General features: G+C 37.5%; 1 protein-coding gene across 1 annotated transcript in view; it reads left to right on the top strand.

Moving 5' to 3' along the window:
• The first annotated feature begins 9,050 nt into the window (after nucleotides 1–9,050).
• The window catches only part of LOC150096939 (zinc finger homeobox protein 3-like), a 156,748-nt gene continuing 141,019 nt past the window's right edge, over nucleotides 9,051–24,779 (top strand). The window contains exon 1 of the mRNA XM_090408098.1: nucleotides 9,051–9,178. The gene's annotated coding sequence lies outside the window, so the exon portion shown is untranslated. The remainder of the gene's footprint in view (nucleotides 9,179–24,779) is intronic.

The raw sequence follows: 24,779 nt of genomic DNA, 5'->3' as shown, positions 1-24,779 counted from the left end.
TTCTTAAGGAGATGCAGCACTTTTTAGTGCCTTTATTCAAAGCAGTTTTTTTTTGTTTGTTTTAAATCGTACCTTATACAACATGCTGGTCAAATGATGGCTTGCATCGCAGTGCTTCTAGTCTATGTCTCACTTAATAATGCAAACTGTGCACATATCATGCTTGAGGCTATGCATCCAATGGACGGTAATTATTTTGATCCGTGTACTGGTCCTCGGTACGATTGGGACTGAGAAATGCAGAACCTGGAGGTGTTATCTGCGGTTTGGATGCACCCGTAAATACCTAGTTAAATTCTAATATTTAACTTTAACGTCTTTCATAATCACAATAGTCCTAGTCTAATTTAACCCCCTCCCCTCACAAAAAATATCCGAGCTGATGTAGTTAACGTCAGTATATTTAGTGTTATGGTCATTGGCGCATCCAGGGGGCCTGATCCCCGAAAAAAAATAAAAAGAAAAAAAACACTGGAAAATTTTAAATCTTTTCCTAATTAAAATTCTTTTTTTTTTAAATTTATGTTGTGTCGTGTCTTTTATTTTTACACTACTTATGAATTAGTGGTCACATAAGGTGGGAATACCCTATAGCTCTCGGGAATCACTGCCGCTGTGAAGGTAAGGCGAACGAGGTAGTGCTCGGGCAGACCGAGGGCTACTTCGTTTGCCCGAGTCGGGCCAGAGGAGATCACGGGTTTCATGTATTGGCTATCACTGCAGATGCTCAGTAATAGGTCGTATGCAATGCGTAGTGTGTATTCTCAACTCGTCCTCAAATTGCCCCCCCCCCCCAAGATTAAATCCTGAGCGCGCTACTGGTTATGGTGTCTATTATACGTGTGCAGATTTAGTGATGTCAGTAGGGATTTTTTTGTAGTTTCGACACCCATCCTACTATCCTACTGTAAAGTAAGAAAGGAATAATAAATACTTATATTGGGTATAAGCCACAGCTACTTGAATACTTGATTGTCTGTGATACAAAAATCCTAGGATTCTGCAACTTGTGTACTGGTGACCGCAGTTGTATATATATTTATAATATGAATTGATTATCAATGTGTATGATTTATATAATCATTAATAAAATAATAAATGCATTATTTAAAGATCTATAGACTTGTTTATTTATCAAATTTCTATTTTTACAGATACAATACCAAATGGAAATGTCCTGTACCAGTTGACAAGTTGGAGGTAAGAATCAGTTTTAGAATTTTAATAAATATTGTGTTACAAAAATTTGTTTCAGTAATATCATTTTAAAATGCAAGTCAAGCCATCATTAGATCTCGCAACGAAAGAATATTTCGAGATCACTGATGCATTAGAGAGACGCTACATGATGAGTTTAAGACAGATTATCCCATCTCAAAATTGCATATTCACCTGCTGTTGTGTTGACCTCTGAATAACTTCACCACAAAGCGACATCTCGTGGTTCGATCTGAAATTTCACACTACACATGCGCGAAGGTATTTTTATGCAAAACATGAATGTAGTGTTCAAATCAGGCTTGCGATGTTCATTGTACCTACCTGGTTTCTTGTTTGGGGGCTATTGATTACTACTTTGTCATTCCTTCTAGTACTCTCCGGTGTTGTGTGTGTGTGTGTTCGTGCGCGTGAGCTCGCACGCGTAATATATTCAATGTATTTCTTTTTTTTTTTTTTTTTGTTCATGTATGACTGCAATATATTTTGCTATTTGTCTATCACTGATCTGGGAACAGTATTTCTTGTCAGTTGTAACTCATCAATCTTTGGATTTCCTTTCTGTTATATATCTCCAGCGTGTTTCTTTCCATTTTTTAAATGTCTTTTTCTCCTATTACTCATCGAATGCTTTCGTGTCTTTTTTCCGCTGTTGTAAATCTTTACCCACACATGTGGACTTTTCTCTTCATCTCAAGGTAGTCCTAGTTTTCTTTTGCCTGTTTTATGGATACATTCGTGGATACGTGCTGTTTTACCTTGATTTTTTCATTTATTATGCTATAAATTATTACATTATTATACATATACAACAATATCGGTTATCAAGAAATATTATATACACTACCATCGTTTTGTTCTGGGATATCTGAAATCTGTTTTTTATAAGGACTGTCAACATCATAGTTTATAACTAAAAGCGTTCTGATCTTAGTTATGCACTGTGATTTCCAGTGGTAACAAAAAGTTGTGCTAATCATATTTACTGCTAATTATATTTTGTCTTTATTATAAGGTTTGAAAGCTGGTCGGAATGTTCTCTCTACCGAATTATATTTGTAGTCTGAATGCTACTGAGTTACAATCTTCCGTATCTCTGTCGTAAGAAGGTTACGATGTTGATCTTCTGGCTGGAAAGACGTGGATCTCTTAACCTGTCAGACAGGTTACGAGAAATATGAGATATTTGTTTATACCGATCGGAAAGTAGAAGGTTGTGGCTAATCAAAATGCCGTATTTCATCTTAAAAGCAGAACACTATGTAATGATGATCCATTGTCTTTTTTTTATGCACTTTTTTACAAGAATTTCGAAAATAATCAGGTGTGATGAGCAATCCAAGGGCCACATGCGGCCCACCGAAACGTTGCACTTCATTTAGCTAAAGTGTAAAACTTTTAGCACTCAATCAATGAGTTCAAAATCTAGAAAACGCAAAGTTGAGGACGAAAATCATCAATTTAACGAAAGATGAACATGCGACTATTTTTTTATTCGTTGCATGAAAGACAATGCTGTTTGCTTGATATGTTGTGAAAATATATCTGTTCTCAAGGAATGTAACTTCAAGAGGCATTATAAAACTAAACATTCTTCAAAATTTGAAAATTTGCAAGGACAGTTGCTCAAAGACAATGTGAATCAACTGCAAATCTTAAACAACAGCAAAATGTATTTAGAACTGCTTTATTAACCACTCATACTACAGTTCGTGGAAGTTACATTGTTAGTCAAATTTTGGCAAAAAGAATGAAATCATTCTCTTGATGGAGAATAGTAAAGGAATGTTTACTAGAGGTAGCAGATGTCGCTTTCCCAGATAAAAAAAAAAAAGATATAATTTCGAAAATCAGTTTGTCACGATTTACAATCGTAAGGATTGCCGATCTTTCGCAAAGTATTGAGGAAATTTTGCAGGGACATATTTCTAAGTTAGAATGGATTTCTTTGGCTTTGGATGAAAGTTGTGATATTAGTGATACGACACAACTTGTTGACTTTTTTTTGAGAGGAACAGATTCTTGTTTTAACATCACAGAAGAATTTGTATCTTAATTCCATTGAAAGGAACTAAGATGCAAATTGCGAGATCTAATAAAATAAATTTTATTAGATCTCGATCACTGAATCATCGCGAATTTAAAGAATTTTTGAGAGATATGGAAAGCGAATATGGCGATATCTTTTTAACACCGAGGTTCGATGGTTAAGTCGCTGCACAATGCTTAAGCGTGCGTACAATTTGAAGAGCAACCTTCAGTTATTCTTGGAGATGAAAGAAAACTCGTTTCCAGAATTTAATGACAAGGATTGGATGTAAAAACACAGAGACTACAAGAAGAATTCAGTTCGCGGTTCAAAAACTTACGCAAAAATGAAACTAATTTTGATATTTTCTCATCACCCCTTCATATAGACGTTGAAAAGGTTCCCGAAGAATTTCAAATGGAAATACTTGATTTATAAAGCAACACTGAACTAATAAATGACTTTCAGAATGTTAATCTTATTGACTTTTATAAGAGTTGCTTTCCAACTGATACATTTCCATTGCTGGCTACTCATTCCAGGCAAATAATGAGTTTATTTGGTAGTACTGATCTGTGTGAACATCTCTTTTCGAAAATAAAAATTGTAAAAAAATGATCTTCGAAATCATCTTGATGACGAACGACTAAAAAATTGTATTAGTCGTAATTTCAGACATATTTCCCAACATTGAAAAGCTTGTTGATGAGAAACTGTGCCAAATATCTCATTAATTAAATTTTAGCGGCTATTTAATTTGTTTTGATTAAAAAAATATAAGTATACACAAATATACGTGTACGTATATCTGTGTATATTGAAAGTATTACTAATAAAAAGTAAATCAAATTAAAAACAAAACTTTCATTGCAAATCCATGTCGAAAATAACAAATTCCACCCGATAAATTAAAATTTTTGATTAATATATTAAAGTATTTAATATTGTGTTTGCGGCCCGTATGGAATATTAGGTTTTCAATTATGGTCCACTGAAGAACAAAAGTTGCCGATTAAATTACTTGCCGATGATTTTATTGAGAATTTTGAGTGAAAAATCTAAGAGATCAAGTCTCAAAAACCATTGAAATTTTTGTGGGGGGTTAGAGAATGTTTCATTTTTATTCAATTTTGAGCTTACGAAATCTAAAAAAAAAAAAAAAAATCGTTCAACACATTAAAAGTAACAAGCGTGTTCAGCCATTATGACTCTTATTATAATAAAGTTATAATGAAAAACTTAAGGTGTGTCCTCCATTTTTATCATTGTAAAAAATATATTTAAAATATTTTAAATATTGATTACAGATTATAGGTGAAGTATACGGTTTATTTTTTTTATAATAGAAATAAAAGAAATTATTATGGTAAATCACATAAATATCGCTAAATGTAGAATGAGTAACATCATCTATTTATCTTTCACTCAAATTTTGTCGTTATTCAAGCATATATTTTGTGAAATACATAATACTTACATTTCATTGTGCGCATGCGTATGTTGTTGCTTTATATAGTGTAATTTAGAAGCTTTGTATGGATATTATTCATATTTTGCACGTAAAGAAAGTGTACTTGTAGGCGAATTTCTCTGTGCTGTTGTACATTTGTAGATCATCAAAGAGATTTGTGATTTCTGTTATCAGAATATGTTAATTCTTTGCTTAATATCGGATTTACACAAGATTTATGATAAAATTTTTCATGTGCATTCAAGAATCGGTAATCCCAACCCCTAATGACATTACTCCAGAAACTGGCGATGCCTTCAAGAAAATGAGAAATTTCAGGGCCAGATCCTACTTTAATCATAAATTCTGAAGATTTATGATCCTATCGTAAATGATGTCTTGGAAGATCGAAGACTCGCTTGATCGCGTGTTAACGTGGCTCTGTCTTGATGCCCAGGTTACAGATCGCTTTGCCCTCTGGTGTTGATTAAGAGAATTACGTGGCTAGTAGGCTGTCAAGCATTCATCTCTTGAAGAAACAGTTCTTGGGGGTTCGTTTGTGGCCACACTTTGATGGAGCTTTGGAATAAATTTGCGGAAAACGTCGTGGCTGAAACTGTTGTTAATTGACTGTGTTCTTTGCTATATAATCATTTAAAATATGAAGTGATGAAGTACTTCCATATAACTCCTGGGTTCAAGACTTAAATTTCATTCCATTGTCATAAATTTGTGCTTTTCATATAAAATACGAATGTAAATTATATACTGATAATATTCAAATGGAAGATTTTGCAATAAATTAATAATTGATATTATTTTTTGAGTTTTTCGAATACACCTTCTATTTATTAATATAACTACAGATTAAATTCTGACGAATGACTGTTAAAAAGGAACAACTGAATGGTTTCTTAGATAAGTTTATGTGAACTTTTTAGAGATCAGGAATGAATCTTGAGTTTAGATTTCATCTAAGGAAAATCAGAAATTAAGTGATTTGCGAACATGCATAGAAAAGTCTTCATATTGTAACCATATAACCATACTCAATGGTACTATGGAATCCCCATAAAAAGACATGTCTTTGTGTGTGGGTGTTGTATCCTTGAAAGACTTTTAGTTGAAATTATCTGAATACTGTATTTAAAAATTTAAACAATAACAATTCATTAGCAAACAAACTACCATTTTAAATTGATGATGATGGTAGTAATAATAAAAGCACAGATTGAATAAGACAAGATATTTTTCTCCACGATACGTATAGGTACAGATGGACTTTAACATCTAATAAATCCAGTCCTTTGGTTGCAGTGCCTATTCCTGATTATTAATAACAGGGATGATATCTGAACAGATGAAGATGAACATAATACGATTCCGAATACTTTTCATAGTAGGTACAAATAATAATAATAATAATAAAACACGAATATATGTTGTATTATTTTTGTCCTGTCAGAATGACGAGGAGGATGGTCAGAATACAAGTTAAACGCGTTCAACTCTCTTAAGATTTATGTACCTACCAGACAAAGAAGATTATTATCTTTGTCACTATTTTTGTCTTCAATTTGGACTAGATTGAGATCTTCCCACCTTTCTCATCATTACAAAGGTCCTGATATGTTTTGGAATATTCATCTAAAGAAATTCTAGTTAAATAATTATTAACTTGAAATACATATGGAACGTGAGATTAAAAAAAAAATCAGAATTGAGTAGGATGTAAGTATGAAATCGGATACTAAAGGTTGTTGGATAGCATCCAACAACCTTTAGTATCCGGTTGCTACTAACCGGAATACTATCCGTGAACGCTTGTTGTTTAGAGATATCACAGCTTAGGCCATGAGGCATCAGCGTATTATCGGACATTCGAGTGTGTTCTAAGATCAGTTTGTCTTTTGCTTTATTTTAAACAGTTAATTAGCTTATCCGAAAAGCGCGCAATTTTTATTTTTTTCTTTAATGGACTCCTATTATTCGGAATGTATCATTTTTAGGGTGATTTCCTGCTAGATGGCGCTACCCTAGATGGATGTCGGTGTAATATATTTATCTTTGTTTAAACATCTGCACAGGTCATGCGAAAGTTTGAGTGTGTAAGTCACGATATTCCTAACAACAACAAAAAAAAAAAAAAATTGAGGTAGAGTCTACCTAAGATGTACATGCAAGAAACAGCTTGGGGGATGGTGGAGAGGGGGGGGGGAACATAGAAAGAGAGAGAGAGAGAGGGGTGGGGTGTCGCCGATGCTAGCGTGTTTGCGTGATTGGAAAAACTGTCGTCGGCCTTGTTCGAAGCGGGGGAGCTCACTAAATTCTGTCGCGAATTATTTCCTGAAGGAGAAAAGTATGGCTGGGTCGCTCTTCAAGGTCAGTGGTTGTCGACAGCGGAAGAAGGTCAACTCAGTTTAGAGGGGGGGGGGTGAATAAGTGCTGGATAGAAAATAGTCTGAAAAACGGGGGCGAAGTTAAGGCAGGAGCGAAATGAATTCAGAACTATATAGAAACCATGAGGCGGTTGCCCTACCTGCTGCTAAACTACCGTTAAAAAAAAAAAAAAAAAGAAAGAAAGAAAAAAAAGACAATCCGACCCCTGTAAAGATCCATTAATTTTGATTCTCTTATATTTGCGTGTTTCATTAGCATAGTACGAATGTACGTCAACAGATGGCGCCGAATAACTGAAAATTCAGTTTCGTATCCTTAATCGATTGGCAGATATCTACTCTTTTTTTTTTTATCGATTTCTTTTTTGCTTTGCTAAGAGTTCGGAGGATTGAACCTATTGAAATCATCATAAGTTCTTCATCCTAAGTGTGGGTGATTATCCAGTAAATCTGGTATGCAAACGCCATTAGAAATGTATTTAGTGCGGTTTTCAAAAACAGAAATAAATATCATATATTCTCTTCACTTTTTTTTTATTTATTGTTATTTAAATCTCGAGAAACCGAACATTTACTAACACCAGGTGTCAGCACTAACTCTCCTCTGAGAACTGTAGTGTGTAAACATATCTAAGTCTCCAAATAAGTTGTTTGGGTGTGAAACACCTTTGTTTGGAACGAAGTGTTTATCTCAGAGTTTTTTTATTTATTTATTTTCTTTTTCATACGTCGACAGGCTTTCCTATTTTCTTGATGGCATTCTGGCTGAAGACCTATTTTCTGAAACATTACTTTTACAGCACAGTAGATTTCAGATAAAAGTTCTTTTGTTGTGATGTTGCTGTTCTGTGCTAACTAATGGAGATGATTACTGTTGTCATGGCAAAAGTGGAAGGTCATTAACCTAACATACAATGAGATGCTAATAAACAATAAGCAGACCATTGGAATTTCTATCTATATTTTTGTTTTTTGTTGACAGCGTGTTACTGTGCAATGATCAAGACATTTGTGCCATCTTCAAAAAAGATGCTAACGGATCTGTCGTTAGCATATTATGTGATTGTAATCGTCAAAAGTCGTCCAAAATTATCACCTCCTGCTGCCGGTTCAGTCTCGTATTATTAGCAAGTTATACGCTTCCCACCATCACCACCACTCCGATCGTAAGCGGCGATATAAATCAGGGACGCCATCCGACAGTGGTAGCTGTGTGCGTGTACCATGCATGCCTATTCTGTAGTCAGAGACGCTGTTCTGCATGCATTGGACATGCGCCGTATTCGCTGTCTGAGACAATAGATGGCAGTGCCTGCTCTGATCCATAAAGGTGTCAGCTTGTCATAACTGCGGGCATACAGAGTGAGGCGCGCGCCGTTTGCTGATGGGTCGCGGCAGCCGCAGGTCGAATGTGTCATGTTTGTGGTACGCTGGGAGTTTGCATACTCGAGCGGATTAATGAGAAGAAGGAGTCCCTACGGAGCTGGTCCGTCGCAAGAAACAAGGTTTGGATGTGCTGTCCTCTCTTTGTTGTAGTATGCAAAATAGTGGCTCTCGCGATACACCGACAACCCGCCAGGATTTGTATCGGTCAGTGTCCGTCTACGATCACCAAGAATTAGCATTTTAATTGGTTGCCTCGGTGTGTCCACCCTGGAGCTGTCATTTGCAGCCCTCTGGTGGACGACTTAATTTACCGGGAGATGGCGTAATTGTATGGAGCGAAAAGAGAAAATGAAGAGACCCCCCCTCATGTGTGTACTCCCCTCCCCCCTCGTTTCCGTAACGGCTGGTATTGTCTTGGGCATCGTGAGCGCCTCTCTTGATGGCAAGTCGCTCAAGCGTGGACTCCAAAATAATTGTAACCAATAAAACGCGGGCCCTGTTTGCGCAGGAGCAGAGCGCCATTGGTTGGGGAATGCAATCTTCGGAATTAATTACGCTTTAGATGTAGATAGCACAAGGGGAGGGTGTGTGCGGTCTCTGGTCCGGTCGACACTTACCAAGGAAACTGTGACTCGACAAACACGACACTTTAGGGACGTGATGTGGAGTTTCCGATCTCCGAGCAAGTCATGTCAAGTAAGTGGTCGCATTCTTGCAGTGTCAACCCCCTCCCTTTTTCTTTATTGTCGCGAACTACGGGAGGGCGCGCGCGCTCTCTCACTCAACCCTGTTTGCTTCTTCTTTTTTTTTTTTCTCTCTCTCTCTCTCTTTCTTTCTGTTTGTGACTCTGTGGATTGGTTAGGTGGGGGGGGGGGAGTGAAAACTGGATTACGTGGCTTGGATCACGTGCCCCGAAGTGACAGAACGATGTTGTGGCCTTTACAGCTTGGCGCATTGAGTACGACTCCGGTTGGTGTAACTCTTCATGCTACGTGGGACCACTTGTAGTTTTGTTTACCGTTTGCGTTCTCCCTTCGCACAGTTCCAAGCGGCAGCGGGGGTCGTCGGAATGTTTCACGCCTGTGAATTTTGGACGCGTGTGTGGATTGTGAACGCTTGAAATGAAGCGATCGTTGTGTGTGTGTGTGTGTGTGTGTGCGTCATCGGATCAACAGTTTTTGTTGTTATTGTGATGTTTGTTCCGGATTTCGGTCTGTTCTCGCTCAAGACAGAAAACTCCAACGAAGTTTTCTCGATTCGTCCGTGATTTCTGAAAATACCGTTGATAATATTTCTCACTGTTTTGCCTATCGGAAAGAATCGTGTTTCTGTCTCGCGTGCTATCCTGGACGCTGTCCTTGCGGGTTGTCAAGGAGACCCGACCCAGTAATTAGGTCTCTTGTTAATGAGCTCGCCGTCCGTGTAAATAGGTGTGTTTGTTGCCCGTTGCTAGGACAATGGCGGACCTTGTTAACGTGCCCGAGTCGCCGGCGGTCGCCCTGTCAGCGCCGCCGTACGGGGCGGCACTAGCGGGGGCCCCGTAGCGACACCAATAACCGCGCTAATTACACGTCCAACCCGCGCCTGACACCTCTCACTGCGGTCTCATTAGCATGCAGGAAGTTCTTCCATTCGCACAGACAGGGGTGGCGTAGCGATGTAGGGGGAGTAGGGGGGGGGAGAAGTGCGCATGAAAAACTGGCAGCTTAATAAAACTTGGATGAGAAATGGTTGTTTTTAATTGGTTTTATGGCCGTGCATAAAATGGCGACTATCCCTCCATAGAGACCTGCTGCGATTTGCTCGGCAACGGGTGGTCCCATTTTTTATAAGGGGGGAGGGGGAGTAGTGGTCTTATAGTCCCAAAGCAAATATTTCACTCTTTGGACACTGCTTCCAAATTTCATCCTGTTTATCCTTTCTTGATTTCTACACAGAAAAAAAACCTTCGCCCATCGCAGTAAATTTTCATTGCAAATAAAAAAATAAAAATAAGAAGCATACACTTGCGAAATTTAAGGAGATTTTTGTTTAGAAAATTAAACTCGTGTTTGAGTTGAGTGGTCAGGTGTCTGGTATTTCTCATTGTTCTTCCTTTTTTTTTTTTTTTTTTTTCCCAGTTGGTGGTTCAGAAAAATATGACATTTGAAGAACATGTTTACGTTTTTTCACTGAAGTATTCCATCGGACTGCGTGCCATTTTCCAGAGATCTGTCTAAGCTCACTAAATCTCATTCAGATTTCAAATCGTGAACCACGAAAATAATCTCTGAAGTTTTATGCGACTCCCTCTTCCCGAAACGGAAATACGAACCATTAAAATAGTATCTTAACTCACAAAAGAGAAGAAGCATCTTAGAATAGACTGAATTTGATTCGCCACCACTGGATATACAAGATTAAACCCAAGTTGGTTGCATATTTAATGAACAATTCACATCGCCGTTTTTTTTTTTTTCTTTCCTTCTATTACTTTTAGATGAGGCATTATTCTTTCAGTCTGATATTTCTCGCCATATCTCAAAGCTTCTTCATTTTCCAAACTATTTGACACCACGTCGCGATGGGAAAACCAATTGGCCGAGTGCATTCACCTGTTCAGTCAATCTGAATATTACATCCTGTTAGATCCGCAGTTTGTGATATTCCAGTCTCAGCCTTCTTGTATTCATTCGTTTCCCACGTATTCCAGGGAAATCCGGTTTAATTATGTTAATACTACACCATTTCTTCGAACTTATTTTGATTTTGCACTTTTTTATGCAATCAGTGAAAGTTCTTCTCCCCCCCCCCCCCAATTCTACCCTCTCTCATTTATACTGGTCCTTGTAGTCGTTTTCCCATTAATGTTAATTAGCGCTGAGAAGCATAATTATTTTTTAAACGTTCATTAAAATAGAAAGATAGAATCAGCATCTTTATAATGAAGAGACAGTTATAATGAGCTGCCGCGAAGTATGAATATTCTATGCTGTACAATTTCCATGATAATATCTTCAGTACAGGATGACGAAATCTTGCATAAGCATATTTGCATATTGCAAATCTATTTGCAATACTCATTGTTGCAAATAGCATTTGTGTGTGGAGTAGTGAATATAAAAAAAGTTCGTACAAGTATAGAGATAATATTAAGTCATCGGAGTCATTCTTACCATCGCGTTCATGTTGTTTGTATATTAATGTTGGTTAATAAAAAAATGTTTTACATCAACATTTTGTCGTACATAATTTAGATCTACAATAACAGTATCAATTGAATTGGGTATTAGTCTTTTTCTCTGTCTTTTTTGCTTCAAAAATCTTTTTTTTTACCATCCTAATAAATTATCTTTGCTAACACATTGTTAAGTATTAATAGCTCCAATTTTTTCCCTAATATTTTATTTTTAATCGGGTTCTGATCTTTATCCGTAACTTATTTATTATTATAATTCAGAATGTTTACCTTAAACCACGTTCCGATTAATATGAAAAATATGAATGAATATTATTTAGGATCGCACTGAAGTAAATTCAAGGGTGAGAATCTGATTACATGCGTGTGTTCACCGGTTGGTTTGTCCAATTTTAGATTGGTTTTTTTTTTTTAAATTACAGCCGAAAAAGCTAAGGTTTATGAGGCAGGTGGTATTGTCTGTTAATTTTGAGAGAAATAAAGTTGAAAAACTCTTATGAAGTTCTCTTTGCATTCTAGACTGGATTGAAACCCACGTCTTACACCATAGTGAAAGTAAATTAGATAAAATTTGGTCCAGAAAATGTGCAGCAACTCAAAAGAATTATTGAGTTAATCCCTTTCTTGTTAACCTTTTTGTTAAAAGGTTAACTCAAAAGGAATTTTTAGTTAACCAGATTTTCGAAACCAACATTGTGATGGAAGTCGTATTAGTAGGAAGATATTTGAAATACTGTAGAAGGGCGAACCAGAGGGGAAAAAAAAATTACAGAAAGTGGTAGAGAATATTTAATCACCTGAAAATTAAAAAAAAAAAAAATCAAAGTATTTTCAATCAAACAAAACTAAATCACAATGAACATCGGAAAACAATTTAACAATCGATATAATCACACGATCAAGAAAAAAAAAAACGTTAGAATTTAGTAAGAAAATAATAAAACATTACTTTAAATTTGAATTCAGAATTAATAAAACATTAAAATTACTGAAAAAAAAATGCCACTGCAGTAAACAATACTGACAATTGACAATTGACATTTATGTCTTTAAGGGTGAAGCAAGATGCTTTTCATATTCCCCGCTATCTGTCGTGGTTACAGTGAGGGTAAAATTTACGAGCAGTTTGCTCGCCCTGAATGGGCATGGAGATTATGCATCGTTATAGGAGGCTAATATAGTTTTTGGTCTTCTATATTTGAATATGTCCGTTGGCTCATATGCTGCAGCTTGTTGAATCAAATCATTGGGGTGTGTGGACGTCTTTAGAAAAAACTTGGAAGCTAAGGATTGTAGATAAGAGAGAATATATGGAATATTTGTGTCTCTATGGAGCTGGCTGTTTCTAACATACCACGGGGCGTTCAGAATCGTTCTCAAGCACTTGTTCTGCACACGCTGAATCTTGATAATGTTAGCGTTAGAGGTGTGGCTCCAGGCTGGAGAGGCATAGGTGATTATGGGACGAATCGTCATCTGGTAAAGTTGCAATTTGATTCTGTTGCTGAGCTTGCTATTTCTATTAATTAGCGGGTAAATCTGAGCTATGGCTTTAGATGCTTTTGCACATGCAGACTTGATATGTTGGTTGAAAGATAGCTTTTTGTCGAGAATTACACCCAGGTAATTTGTTTCTGTCTGCCAGGGAATTTTAGTATTGAATAGTAACACATCTCCTGCAGGAGACATTGGCCTTTTTGAGAAAAGAACCGCTGAGCTTTTCAGGGGGTTGACTTCCAATCTCCACCTAGAGAACCAACCCTCCAGCTTTAGAATGTTTTCTTGAAGCTTTCTAGTAACGAAGTGGGGTCTGAGGGATCTGGTTAGTATTGCCGTATCGTCCGCATACAGCGCTAAAATGGAAGTCATCGGATTGTGAGGGATGTCTGACATGTATACAGAAAACAGCAATGGAGCCAGTAGAGATCCCTGTGGCACTCCAGCAAAGATATGGCGCTGGGACGATATAGAACCGTTAATTTTAACTTGCATTGTTCTATTCTGAAGATATGAACGGATTAGATGAACCATTTTTAGTGAGATGCCGGCTGAGATAAGTTTGTGCAGGAGTCCAAAATGCCAGATTTTATCAAATGCTTTAGATAGGTCTAGGAAAACAGCTCCTGTGTACTGGCGCCAGTTGTAGCTGGTGATGATATATTCCACAATTCTATGGATTTGCTGGGTAGTACTATGGTGTTGCCGAAAACCAAACTGTTCTTTAGGGAGGATGTTTAGGTCATTTATTGAGGTTTGGAGTCGTGAGAGGATGACCTTCTCTGCAATCTTACCCAGGTTGGAGATGAGACTGATTGGACGATAATTCTGCGGTAAGTGTGGGTCTTTGCCTGGCTTATGTATAGGAATCACATCAGCCAGTTTCCAGGTGGAAGGAAAATAGTGAAGTCTTAAGATTGCATTTATTATACTGGTCAGATGCACTATAGCTTTTCGAGGCAGCAGCTTGATCACCCTGTTTGAGATGCTGTCTGGTCCAGGAGCTTTATTGTTCTTAAGTTTTTTAATAATATCATATAATTCAACAGGTGATGCGGGTGCAATATGATCGGCACTGGTATCCGGGAGGTTTAGTGCATGTCTAACCTGTCTGTGGATTTTATACAGATGATTGAAATCAATGTTGTTATAAGATGGTTTGCACTGATCCTCAAGATTTTTAAGTATGGCTTCTGCCTTATCTGCATCTGTGTGGATTAGGCCCTGGTTTGAGATTATAGGGGGGAGGGATCTGTTTTTGTTTTTGATGTTTCTCAGTAGGCCCCAGATAGAGTGATCAATAGGTGAGATAGAGGCTAACTTTTTATCCCAAACTTCGTTTCTATGCGTTTTAAGTGCATCTCTTACTGCTCCATTCAATCTATTAAGCACTGTCTTATCCTGAGGAGCGCGAGTGTTACGAAATCTCTTCCTAGCTCTGTTCTTCTCTCTGATCAGGTCCATAATGTCCTCAGGCAAACGATCAGGCTTGGGAACAGGTTTCTGGAAGGTTGCAACCATTATAGCGGACTTAATCTGTTGGGTGAGGCTAGTCACTGCAGAATCCACATCTTCTGGTGTGCATATGTGTGGGACGGGTCCTATTTGATCCCGAAGTGCTTTAGACAATCTCTCCCACGATATGCCTGAATGAGGAGGAGACAGGCATTCTTGTTCTCCCAATTGCAGTAGAATTGGGTTGTGATCCGACGACAGCTCGTTTAGTGATGTAAGGCTGTACTGTAGTTTAATGTCTTGCAGGATGGCTATATCCAAGATGTCAGCAGTGCCAGATGTACTGAGATGAGTTGGTTCGGTAGGTCCAGCCACAACAGCATGGTTTAATCCTGTGTAGCTAGAAAGGATACGACCATTTTTGTTAGTGGATTTACTGTTCCAAGCAGGATGCTTTGCATTGAGGTCTCCAGCGATGATGATCGGTCCTTTTACTCCAAGGATGGCATCCAGATCTGAGGTCAATAATGTCTTTAATGGAGGGTTGTAAGCAGAAAAAATTTTGAGGTTCCCAATTGAGTTTGTGAGAACATTGATTCCTGTGATTTCGAGGTTGGTGGTAGTAGGGTTGGTTATTGAGTGATGATTGATATAGCTTTTGATAAGAGTGGCTGTACCTCCACCTCTATACCCAAGCCTGTCGTTTCTGTAAATCTGATACCCTCTGATTTTCAGGGTGTCAGCAGGCCTCAGGTGAGTTTCATTAATTAGCAGTATATCTGGGTTGTATCTATTATTAAATTCCTGGATTTCTAATAGTTTGTTTTTTATACCGTTGGCATTCCAACCGATAATCCTAAGAGAGTTTGGGACGATTTTTTTCCTATGCATCAGAGAGTGCAGATAATATGGATTGGGTTTGCTGTAGGAATCTTTTTGTGACACTTAAGGATGGATTTGAGTTGCTGAAATCCTGGAGCATGTTTGCAAGAGAAGAGGTGATAACAGCTGATAGATTTGAGTGTGGAGTATTCCGGTTCTGGGTTTGTACTATCTGTTTGGAGCGGGCCACATCAGCATATGTTCTTACTTGATGTTGAAGATTCGTTTTCTTAAGGGGCTCAGTTAATGATGGGCGAGCACCAGTTGTCATGTTCTCACTCTTGGAGAACTGAGTAGCCTGAGCTTCAGGAACTCTCGCATTAGATGACGAGGTAGATTGATGACTGGGATCATTCCATCTGTTTTTGGGAAACAATACTGTATACATTTATAACGAATATATAAAATACTCATCAATATTACAGAATGGTGTCGCACATGGACATAATAACATAGTTCGTTTTTTAATCAACGGTGGTCTTTTCTGATTTCATATATTTTCTATTTAACTTTTTTTATTGTTTTCATAATTAACCTATACTATTTTGCGAAATGTATTTATCTGATGAAGTATTTACTTCATATCTTAAGGTCCAATCAGCTGATAGCGAATGGAGATATTCAAAAGTATCTCGCCTTGTCTACCGTTACATGATTTTGTTAGTAGCTGGTTTGGCAGCGTTGTAAAACAAGGCGTAGAAATTTGCTTTCCATTTGCAACATAGTTTGTTTTGCATAACGTGAATTGTGAATTTGTGTCTTCAAAAATAGTAATTTGAAGATGTGGCAACTCTCTTACCTAATAGAATATCACCGTTACATTTATGTGTCTTTTTGGAATGACAATACTGCGCATAAATGCAACAGTATTGTCTTAAGCCTAATTGGCTGTTATTAACGTATGTGTGTGTGTGCTTATATGAATTATTTTTTTTCTGATTTGCAAACTTTCAATATAGCAAGAAAAATGTCTGTTTTACTAATTTAATATTTATAGGTGTTGCAAGAATGTAGATTTTTTGCGAGTAGATAAGACTGTACTTTTCAATTCTAATTCTAGATTCTAAATAAACATATGCCGGTGTTATTGTAATACCATGCTTTTGTTCAATGAGTAACGTGTACAGAATAAGCCCTGAAACGCATAGCACTAACAGCTCTGAAACATTTCCTTATTCTACAATCGACATACACTCGATCTAAAACAATTGCAATTTCGTAATTGCAATTGTTTTAGATCGAGTACGAATTCGTCCTCATCTTACTCTCTAAGTTTTAGGTGGATGTTGATTCTTCGACGCGTGCTTTGTTTGGTGGTAAACACACGAAGCATTGGACTCATGGTATGGATTGCCCAGATCATCGTTTTAGGGATTAAATTGCTTCGCGAGTCAGTGCATTTCATGTTGTGGTTAATTGTGTTAGTCAAGCCATCAGAAGGCAGCAAGGCTTGTGTATTCCTCCAAGTTTTCGATCGGTACACTCGATGATGTTACACACTCGCTCTCTTCTCTGTCCTGCTGGAGGTGTGTGGGAGAGATAGAAGCCGCTACCAGCCCGAGGGCTATTCTTGACAGGGATCGCTAATGCCGAGGCGAGTTTATGAGATGCTAGAACAAAGGATGTGCCAATATTCCAAGTACGAGATGTTTTTTCTCTTGACTTCTGCAGCTTCTAATTGCCGGTAGATTAAATCAGGTATAATATTATAAATCAGAATTAGCTTTTAATCAAAACATTCTTTTAAAAAAGTCTATAGGACTTTATAAACATGTTTGTTATAATTAATGAATTCTTATAACATAACTTCGTGTTTTATTATACTAGGACTCCCAGTTAATGTTCGGTCACTACTGTATGGACTCTAAACAAAGACTACCCGTGCATCTTATTGAGTTGTTTGGTGCGTTGAGCTTTCAAATGAGTTTGCCGATCTTTGCTTATCTATGAGAGCCATAGACACGCGGTAATATGCTGGGTTATGATCGATATACAGAACTTGTCGTCTGTAACCACTCCCAACGTCGGTTAGTGACCCACTGACGCTATTTCCAATCCTTTCCTATCTTCTCATGGCTCTTTGGTTATTTAAAAACAGTCTATATTTAGCTTCATTAAACTGGATAGTTGGATTTTAGTACAAAGGTAAAATGGAGAATTGAAGGATGGAATAATATTCGGGATGACGTCCAGTGATTTGCAATCAGAGGAAATAAATGCCCGATGGGGGTCTACTCCGGGTCGAGATCTGAAACAAATGAATGTCAGCCATCTGGTGCGTCTGTTTCTCCAACATGTGAATAAACAAGCCTATCCATTGGCACGTGCTGACACTCAATGGCTTCCTTATTCTCCTACATGTGTGTATGTGCCCTATAAACATTTCTCTCATGATTTTGCTGCCACCTAGCGACATGAGCAAAATTAGTTTACAAACTAAACGAATCCCATTGTCGTGTCCTTCTATTTATTAAGGCCTAGATTTTCGTCCGGACCCTTCCGCTGACGCCGTTAAACCTCGAAAATGTTTCTCTGTAGACCGGTATTAATAGAGTCATGTGGGAGAATCGGAGTGCTAGCTAGGGTAGGGACTGTCGGCTACTTGAAGGTCCCAGAGATTTGTTTGGCTGTAAAGCATATTTACGACATTCGCCTTTCTCTGTCGTTGGCATTAATGGCTGGGTTTGGCTGTGGGTCGACTCCACTGAATAGCGTCTTTCACTTGGTGGGCCAAACAGGACAGGGACCATCACTTTGCTACTAATAGGAGGGCAGGGTGGGAGTTCTAGACACCGTTTAATTCTTGAATTGGTTGGCTTCGGCTTGATGAGCATTGGCGGGTAGCTCTGAATAGTATAGTTACATCGAAGCTTTCTATTTTTCAGGGTTTGTTGTCACTATAGAAAGATCGATGAGCTGAAAAAAATCACTGGCTAAATCTGGAGCAGGTTCATTAGAGATGCTCTTACGTATTCGTGAGCTTAGGTATACTCTATAGGGATATTCAGTTCTACACTTTATGGTGTTCTGATATTCGTGATAAAGTAGCTCAATCGTCATGGTATACCATAATTAAGATCTTGTTTAATTTTTATAAAACTAAATGTTCGCTTATAAAGGAATCTTTTTTTATTCTGAGAATCTCACATGGTTGGTCTTTGCAGTCATAAAGCTGGTGTGATATTAAATCCACGGGATTTACACACACATAATTTTGATTACTTAAACAGAAACCATGAAATCAGATGTTGAGAGGTTTTTGTGTTACCTGTGTGTGTGCGCGTGCGTACAGATGGGTACATATATAAATAATACTAATCTAAGGTGCTTACACCCCGCATAAGATCCTACAGATTGGTTTTGTAACCATAATTTTAGGGTACGTTGATTAGTCATATCTAAATATATATTTTAGTGTGTAAATTGCGTACATTCTCTGGCTTGGTTGCTGGATGAAGAACTCCAGTTTCTAGGCCGAAAATTCTTTAATTCGAATGAGAATGGCTAATTCACTCCCAGTTGAAAAGCTATAAGGTTTTTAGCATCCGAAACCGACTGAGATATAAACACTAACATCTACAGAAATATTTATCCTACATGTCGTATAATCTGATAACCCAAATTTCTATTAAATAGTATTTGACACTGTTTATCATAGCAGGAACATCTAAATGTTCCTTTTACAAACTAGTCTATGCGATTAACTAGACAGACAAGGTAGTGAGCCAATTTTTTTAAGCTTTACAGTCCCATATCGCCACTAATTTATTTATACCTGTTTCACAAGAGATTTTTTATCCAGATCTCGATAAGAAACGTGATATTTGAGATGTTAACGAAATATATACTCCAGATGTCTTAATTCGTCTTCAAGTATTAAAATTAATTTATAATATTTTACCAGTATTTGAACACTTGAAAAGAGTTACTGTTATGTATCTTCCAAGTAATCCCCGTGGTTCATGGGTGTTATTTGGAACCTTTTAAATTTGCGTTGGCACTTTTATTCTCAGGAGAATTAAGCCCCCTTCTTGGGTATCAGATTTCTTCTTATTCTGTAGAACACGCCATTAGTCTACACTTCCTTCACACTACAAGTGATGCAACAATACTTCTCTTTGTGTGATATTGCGTAGAGAAGGATACTGGGCCGTCCACATCACGACCTCTGCCACCCACAGAGGGACGGAACCCTGCAATTTGCACCCGGACATGTGGGGATTGTAGGGTTGATTAAAAGTTGTTTATTTAGAGAGAGAGAGATAGTGAAACGTTACGTCTGTTTTTTTTTCTGACAAGTCTGCCAGCTCTTAGAGATGTTATTTTCAATTCGTAACTGAACCTCATTGGATAGTTGTATGTAGAAAGGGTAATTTATTTACACCCTTTTCTAACTTCCGGGTGGAAGATAAGTGGATAGTTTTCATTAGAGCTAGAAATATTTTTTTTTTTTAAATGTCTTTCTCATTTTCTTCAGTTAATATTTTTAGTTCTGCTATATGCCAATCTCACAGAGATAGATGCATGGATCGTATATCGTATATTTATAAAACACCCACTAAAATCTTTGATATATCTAGCATCGTTGGAATTTCGTTCTACTTGTATAAGCAACTTTTAACTCATTTAGTTAGGCTTATCAAAGTATATGCATGTTTGCCGTGTGAAACTACAGTACTTTGTTATTGTAATAAATTGTTCTAATATTTCGTGGATGAATTTTGTCTTCGGGTTAACCACATTACTACAACCTTTTATCTTTATCGTAATGAGGGGTTCATGCACTGAGATTAACTTGATGTCCTGTTTTAACCAGATGGCAGATGATTTGAATCACCTGGTGTGCCATCACCTAATAGACGTCTAAATAGCACAAAATCATGCAATGACTACAGAGTAGGGTGTCTGAGTTAACTTTCGGCCCACCAATGGTACTGTTATACTGCATCCTGTTACAGATGCACAAACAAATGCTACAAAGATAGTACGTAATCTAATTTTGATTCACAGTTAAAGTTTAGCTTATGTGTAGTATACTCGAATTATCCATGATTATCTCGTTCAAAAAAAGGTTGTAAAGCTATGGCACATTAGCACCATAGGATTAGATTAACCGAAAATCGTATCAGACCAAACATGAAATCTTTTTTTCAAGATACTGAAAGGTGTCTTCCAGTCAGCACAAAAATTACAGGATTCCGAGTTTGTGATAGTATGATGACAGATGATGGGCAAATGGTTTTGCAATATATACTTTAACTTTTTTTTTTTTTAATCTTGCAGTATTTATCAGAGAATCCATGTTTGGAATATAATTTCGTTTAATGTCTTTATTTAGGCTATTTGATTGTCGGGCTTTCAAAATTTCTTCCGTAATCAACAAACATGGATTCTCTACTTTGCAGTGTTCCTTTTTTGGAAAAATAAAAAGGTTGGGTGGGGGGAAGGTGAACCACTTGATAGTCTATAAACTGATCGCACAACTGAATAAATTTCAAACTAAATATGAAGTACATTTTCCATGGTTTCATTATTTGTTGATGATTGTCCAGAATGCAGCTCACTTTTGTTTTAAATCTTTCCCTCGTGGAAGTCTCGTGATGTCCAACAGCAGAATTTGCTATTTCTGTTTTTGAAAAATGTGTCACTGAACTAGTATGTTATGAATTAATGTCGTGTGAATTAAAACGAACGAATCTGGTAACAAGTTTCGTGAAAATAGAGGATTGTATTCACTGGGAAAAGCAATAGATTGAAGACTGTTATAGAAAATAGACGTAGATGAACTGAAGAAAAAGGATGAGAGGTTGGTTCGATATATTTGGAGTTGAACTGCTCACTGATGATCACTAGTTGCTGCTCATGTCATTTGCACGATTAGTAGAAAGTAGAGCAATGGTAGTGACCAGTTCGATGCATCAACACCTATCAGAAAGGCTTAATGCAGAAACAGAGCGATTATGTGACTGGAAGGAAGTCTGCGAGCCTTTTCTGTATACAATTCTTAGGGAGGTTTCGAGAGTACCACTCAAAATGTGATATGATGAACTTTAATTCTCTGAAAGAGCAGGTGATGTATGGTAATAGATCAGTTTTGGTTATCTGTTAGTGCAAAGCTTTCAGCGATGAAATCCCATGGATATTTCCTGCTGTGGCGTCAATAACGTAGGGGTTGGCGAGAATATCCAGGTTTGGTTGAAAACCTATTTCCCATCTAGGGAGAGGAAAGAATAACTGTCCACTCATTTCTATAAAAGTGGAAGCTATTCACGCAGCGGCATAGCTAGAGTTTGCCACCTCTCTCAATACACACCAAAAATACTAGAAAAGTCAAAACGATATAGGGAAATAAATTAAAACACTGTTTATTTTTGAAGTAAAACTTTAATTACAACATTCTAAAATGCTATTTTTCTTCCTTTTCTGTTAGCAAAATCATCGATGACAGTGTCGAAGTCTATTTCATCACTCAGCTGCTGTTCTATAGACAGTATGACAAGATTTCTTAAACGAAAAGTGCCGCCCGGGGCGGACCACTTCCGCCCCACCCCCGTAGCTATGCCATTCTATTCACGTAATTAAGCTTGATAAATTTTTTTTTTTTCTGTTGAGGCGAATGTTGTTTTTAAGCTTCTGTTTTTCTTATGTCATTTACCTTATGTACCTTTTTACTAACTTTTTTCTTATGTAACTGCTGGGAATAGTAAAACATTGAATAAATATTAAAATTGGAGAACAGCATGCAAATGATTTCTTGTTGAGGACTAATTCGCAATGAAGGGTTCATACAGAATTTCAACCCAGAACTCAAGAAATTATGCGTGAATTGTGATGGCGAATGTTTCTTGGATAAAGAGAGATTGTGCTGTCTACATGTCGGCAATTGTTGATGTAATAAAGCAACTGAAGTAGCCATTTGATTGTCCTTTTCCAGGGAGCACCCACTTCAGCGCCCTCTAGGGCTTTCAATTAGCCCAAAAAAAGTGAATGAAATTCCAGGGACTTCATGTATTTCCCCCAGAGGCCTCCTTTTTTTTTTTTTTTTTTTTGAGGAGTTCCATAGCAGACTGACTAGAATTAGGCCACTTGGATTTTTAAGGTAGTTCTAAAAGTCTCCGCTTTTTGCCCGTAACAATTCTCTGCCAAGTAGGTTACTTTCTCAAGCACCCGGTTCACTTCTTGTCTTAGTAGAAACTCTTATTAGGGCCGAGTTATATGACACGAGTTTATAGCACTTTATCGATCTGCAAAAATTGAGTAGCTGCGCGCCCTTTTAAAACGAAGTGATTCATTTGGTTTTTAGTGTCCAACTATCGGAAAGACTCTTGCACGGTTTTAACTTTAACTCCGTGTCGAGTTTTTTAATGTAATCACTGGCCCCTGTTAGCAAGTAACGTTTTATGACTCTGGCTCCATTTATGTGGTGTCGGGGTGTGGGGTAATGTGCTCTTTTATGACTCTCTCCCGCAAACTCTGTTTGACGGCTCTTATCTTGATCTTCCACAGCTGTTTCTGCTGACCATACTTCTACCCAATTTAAATCTCCACTCTGAGTGTGATTACCAAGGCACATTTTTAACTCTCGTGTACTTCCAACTTGTCATCGCATCCATCCATAGACCAGGTGGGGGTATTTACTCTAATTGTGATGTTTTTATGATTACCACTAACAACAAATCTCACCGAATAAACAGATAATTTATACTACGTGTTTTGTGTATAACTAAAATGAGCTATGGAAGCGCCCTCTGCTATCTATGTTTCATTTGCTGAAAACAACAGGAAATAACCAGTTTGCTTTTGAATAAGGAAATCTGTTTTCCAAGCAGTATACCCGTTTTTTTTTTTCTCTTTTTTTCATTACTGGTTATGTCAGGAAAGGGTGTTTTATTTATTTTAGTGGTATCGTTCATCACTCCTTCCACCCCCAGTGCATACTTTACATTGTATCTCGACGTTTTATAAGTTTGAATGCTACTTTCATCAGAATACATCGTTTTGGAGTGACAGACTAACATAACATTATCGATCACCGAACCTGAACAACTAAAATATTATTATTCAATTTTGCAAATGTATAGTCGCCGCATAAAATACTCTCAAATATCGTGTATTTCATTCATAAAAGGAGAGCCCTCCGTATCTGTGATAAGTTGAAAACTCAAAAGGATGATCGGATTTAAGTTGTGGTAGTAATCTTTAACACTGAGTTTAGGCGATCGCCAATTTCGTTCTTGACCACGTCACCTCATGGAGTGGCAGGTAAAAGCAGAATCTGTTGTTGCCATGGGAACGTGAAAGCATAACTTTTTTTTAGTATTGAACAAACATAGAATAAGAAGAAGATAAACAGAAGAATGGACATCTTTGTGTTCTTATAACCTAGACTTATTTTCCGAAACAAAACAAACAAACAAATAAAAATCCTTGGGAATTTTTACGCCATGAAAATGAGCCATTGGATAGCTCATTTAAGGACACGTTTTAGCCTTCCTGATGAAATAGGGGAAAAAAAAAATATTGATGAATTATGACACGAAAAACAACTTGAAGGATTAGCACAGAGAAAATGTATGAATACAAAGATGATCCTAGTCATCTGACTGAAATAGAAAACTTGAAATCTTCAGCAATAGATAACGGATATATAAACTAAAATATAATGACATTTTTTTGCCCCAGTGGCGCGTTGGAATATATTAGCAAAGTGTGTTAAAAACTGCTATTTCGTAGAACTGCCCTGGTGATTATAACAGAATCCTTGAAGGAACTGCGTGCCGGTTTGATACATGGCCCTACCCTGTAGTTACAATTAACTACCAGGGATCCCTTGTTGAAATGTTCTAAGAGTCGCTATTAGCACCTAACCGCTCCCTCTGGTGATAATAATCACAGTGTAGTGTACGAAGTCACTTACCAACGAACTATTGAGAAAATTTCGAAATATTTCTGCAAACTGATTAACCCACTCCCCTGTCTGAGTAATGCATCACTTCTGATTAATGTACGTTTTGCTATAATCCTCTTAGTAGAAGTCCGATTCCCCTGTATCTATCTGTAAAGGTGGGGGGGGGGGGAAGAATTATTATTCGTTGGCTTTGTTGTAGTGGTTAGGGAACCCGCCTTTTGCCAGCTGTACCTCTGGAACCTCCCAACATCCTTTAGGCAGCAATTACCCCAGTAATTATGTATCCCCTCTCTCCACAGGGGGGGAAAACTTTCTTTATTCATTTGTCTAGGAGGATTCACGTGAACAAACAGGTTCCTGGACACTAGTAATTAACA

Source organism: Typopeltis vanoorti, chromosome 18 (assembly GCF_054136105.1).
Source record: "Typopeltis vanoorti isolate ZY-2024b chromosome 18, IOZ_Tvanoo_1.0, whole genome shotgun sequence".
NCBI lineage: Eukaryota > Metazoa > Arthropoda > Arachnida > Uropygi > Thelyphonidae > Typopeltis > Typopeltis vanoorti.
This window is presented reverse-complemented; position numbering and strand designations above follow the sequence as displayed.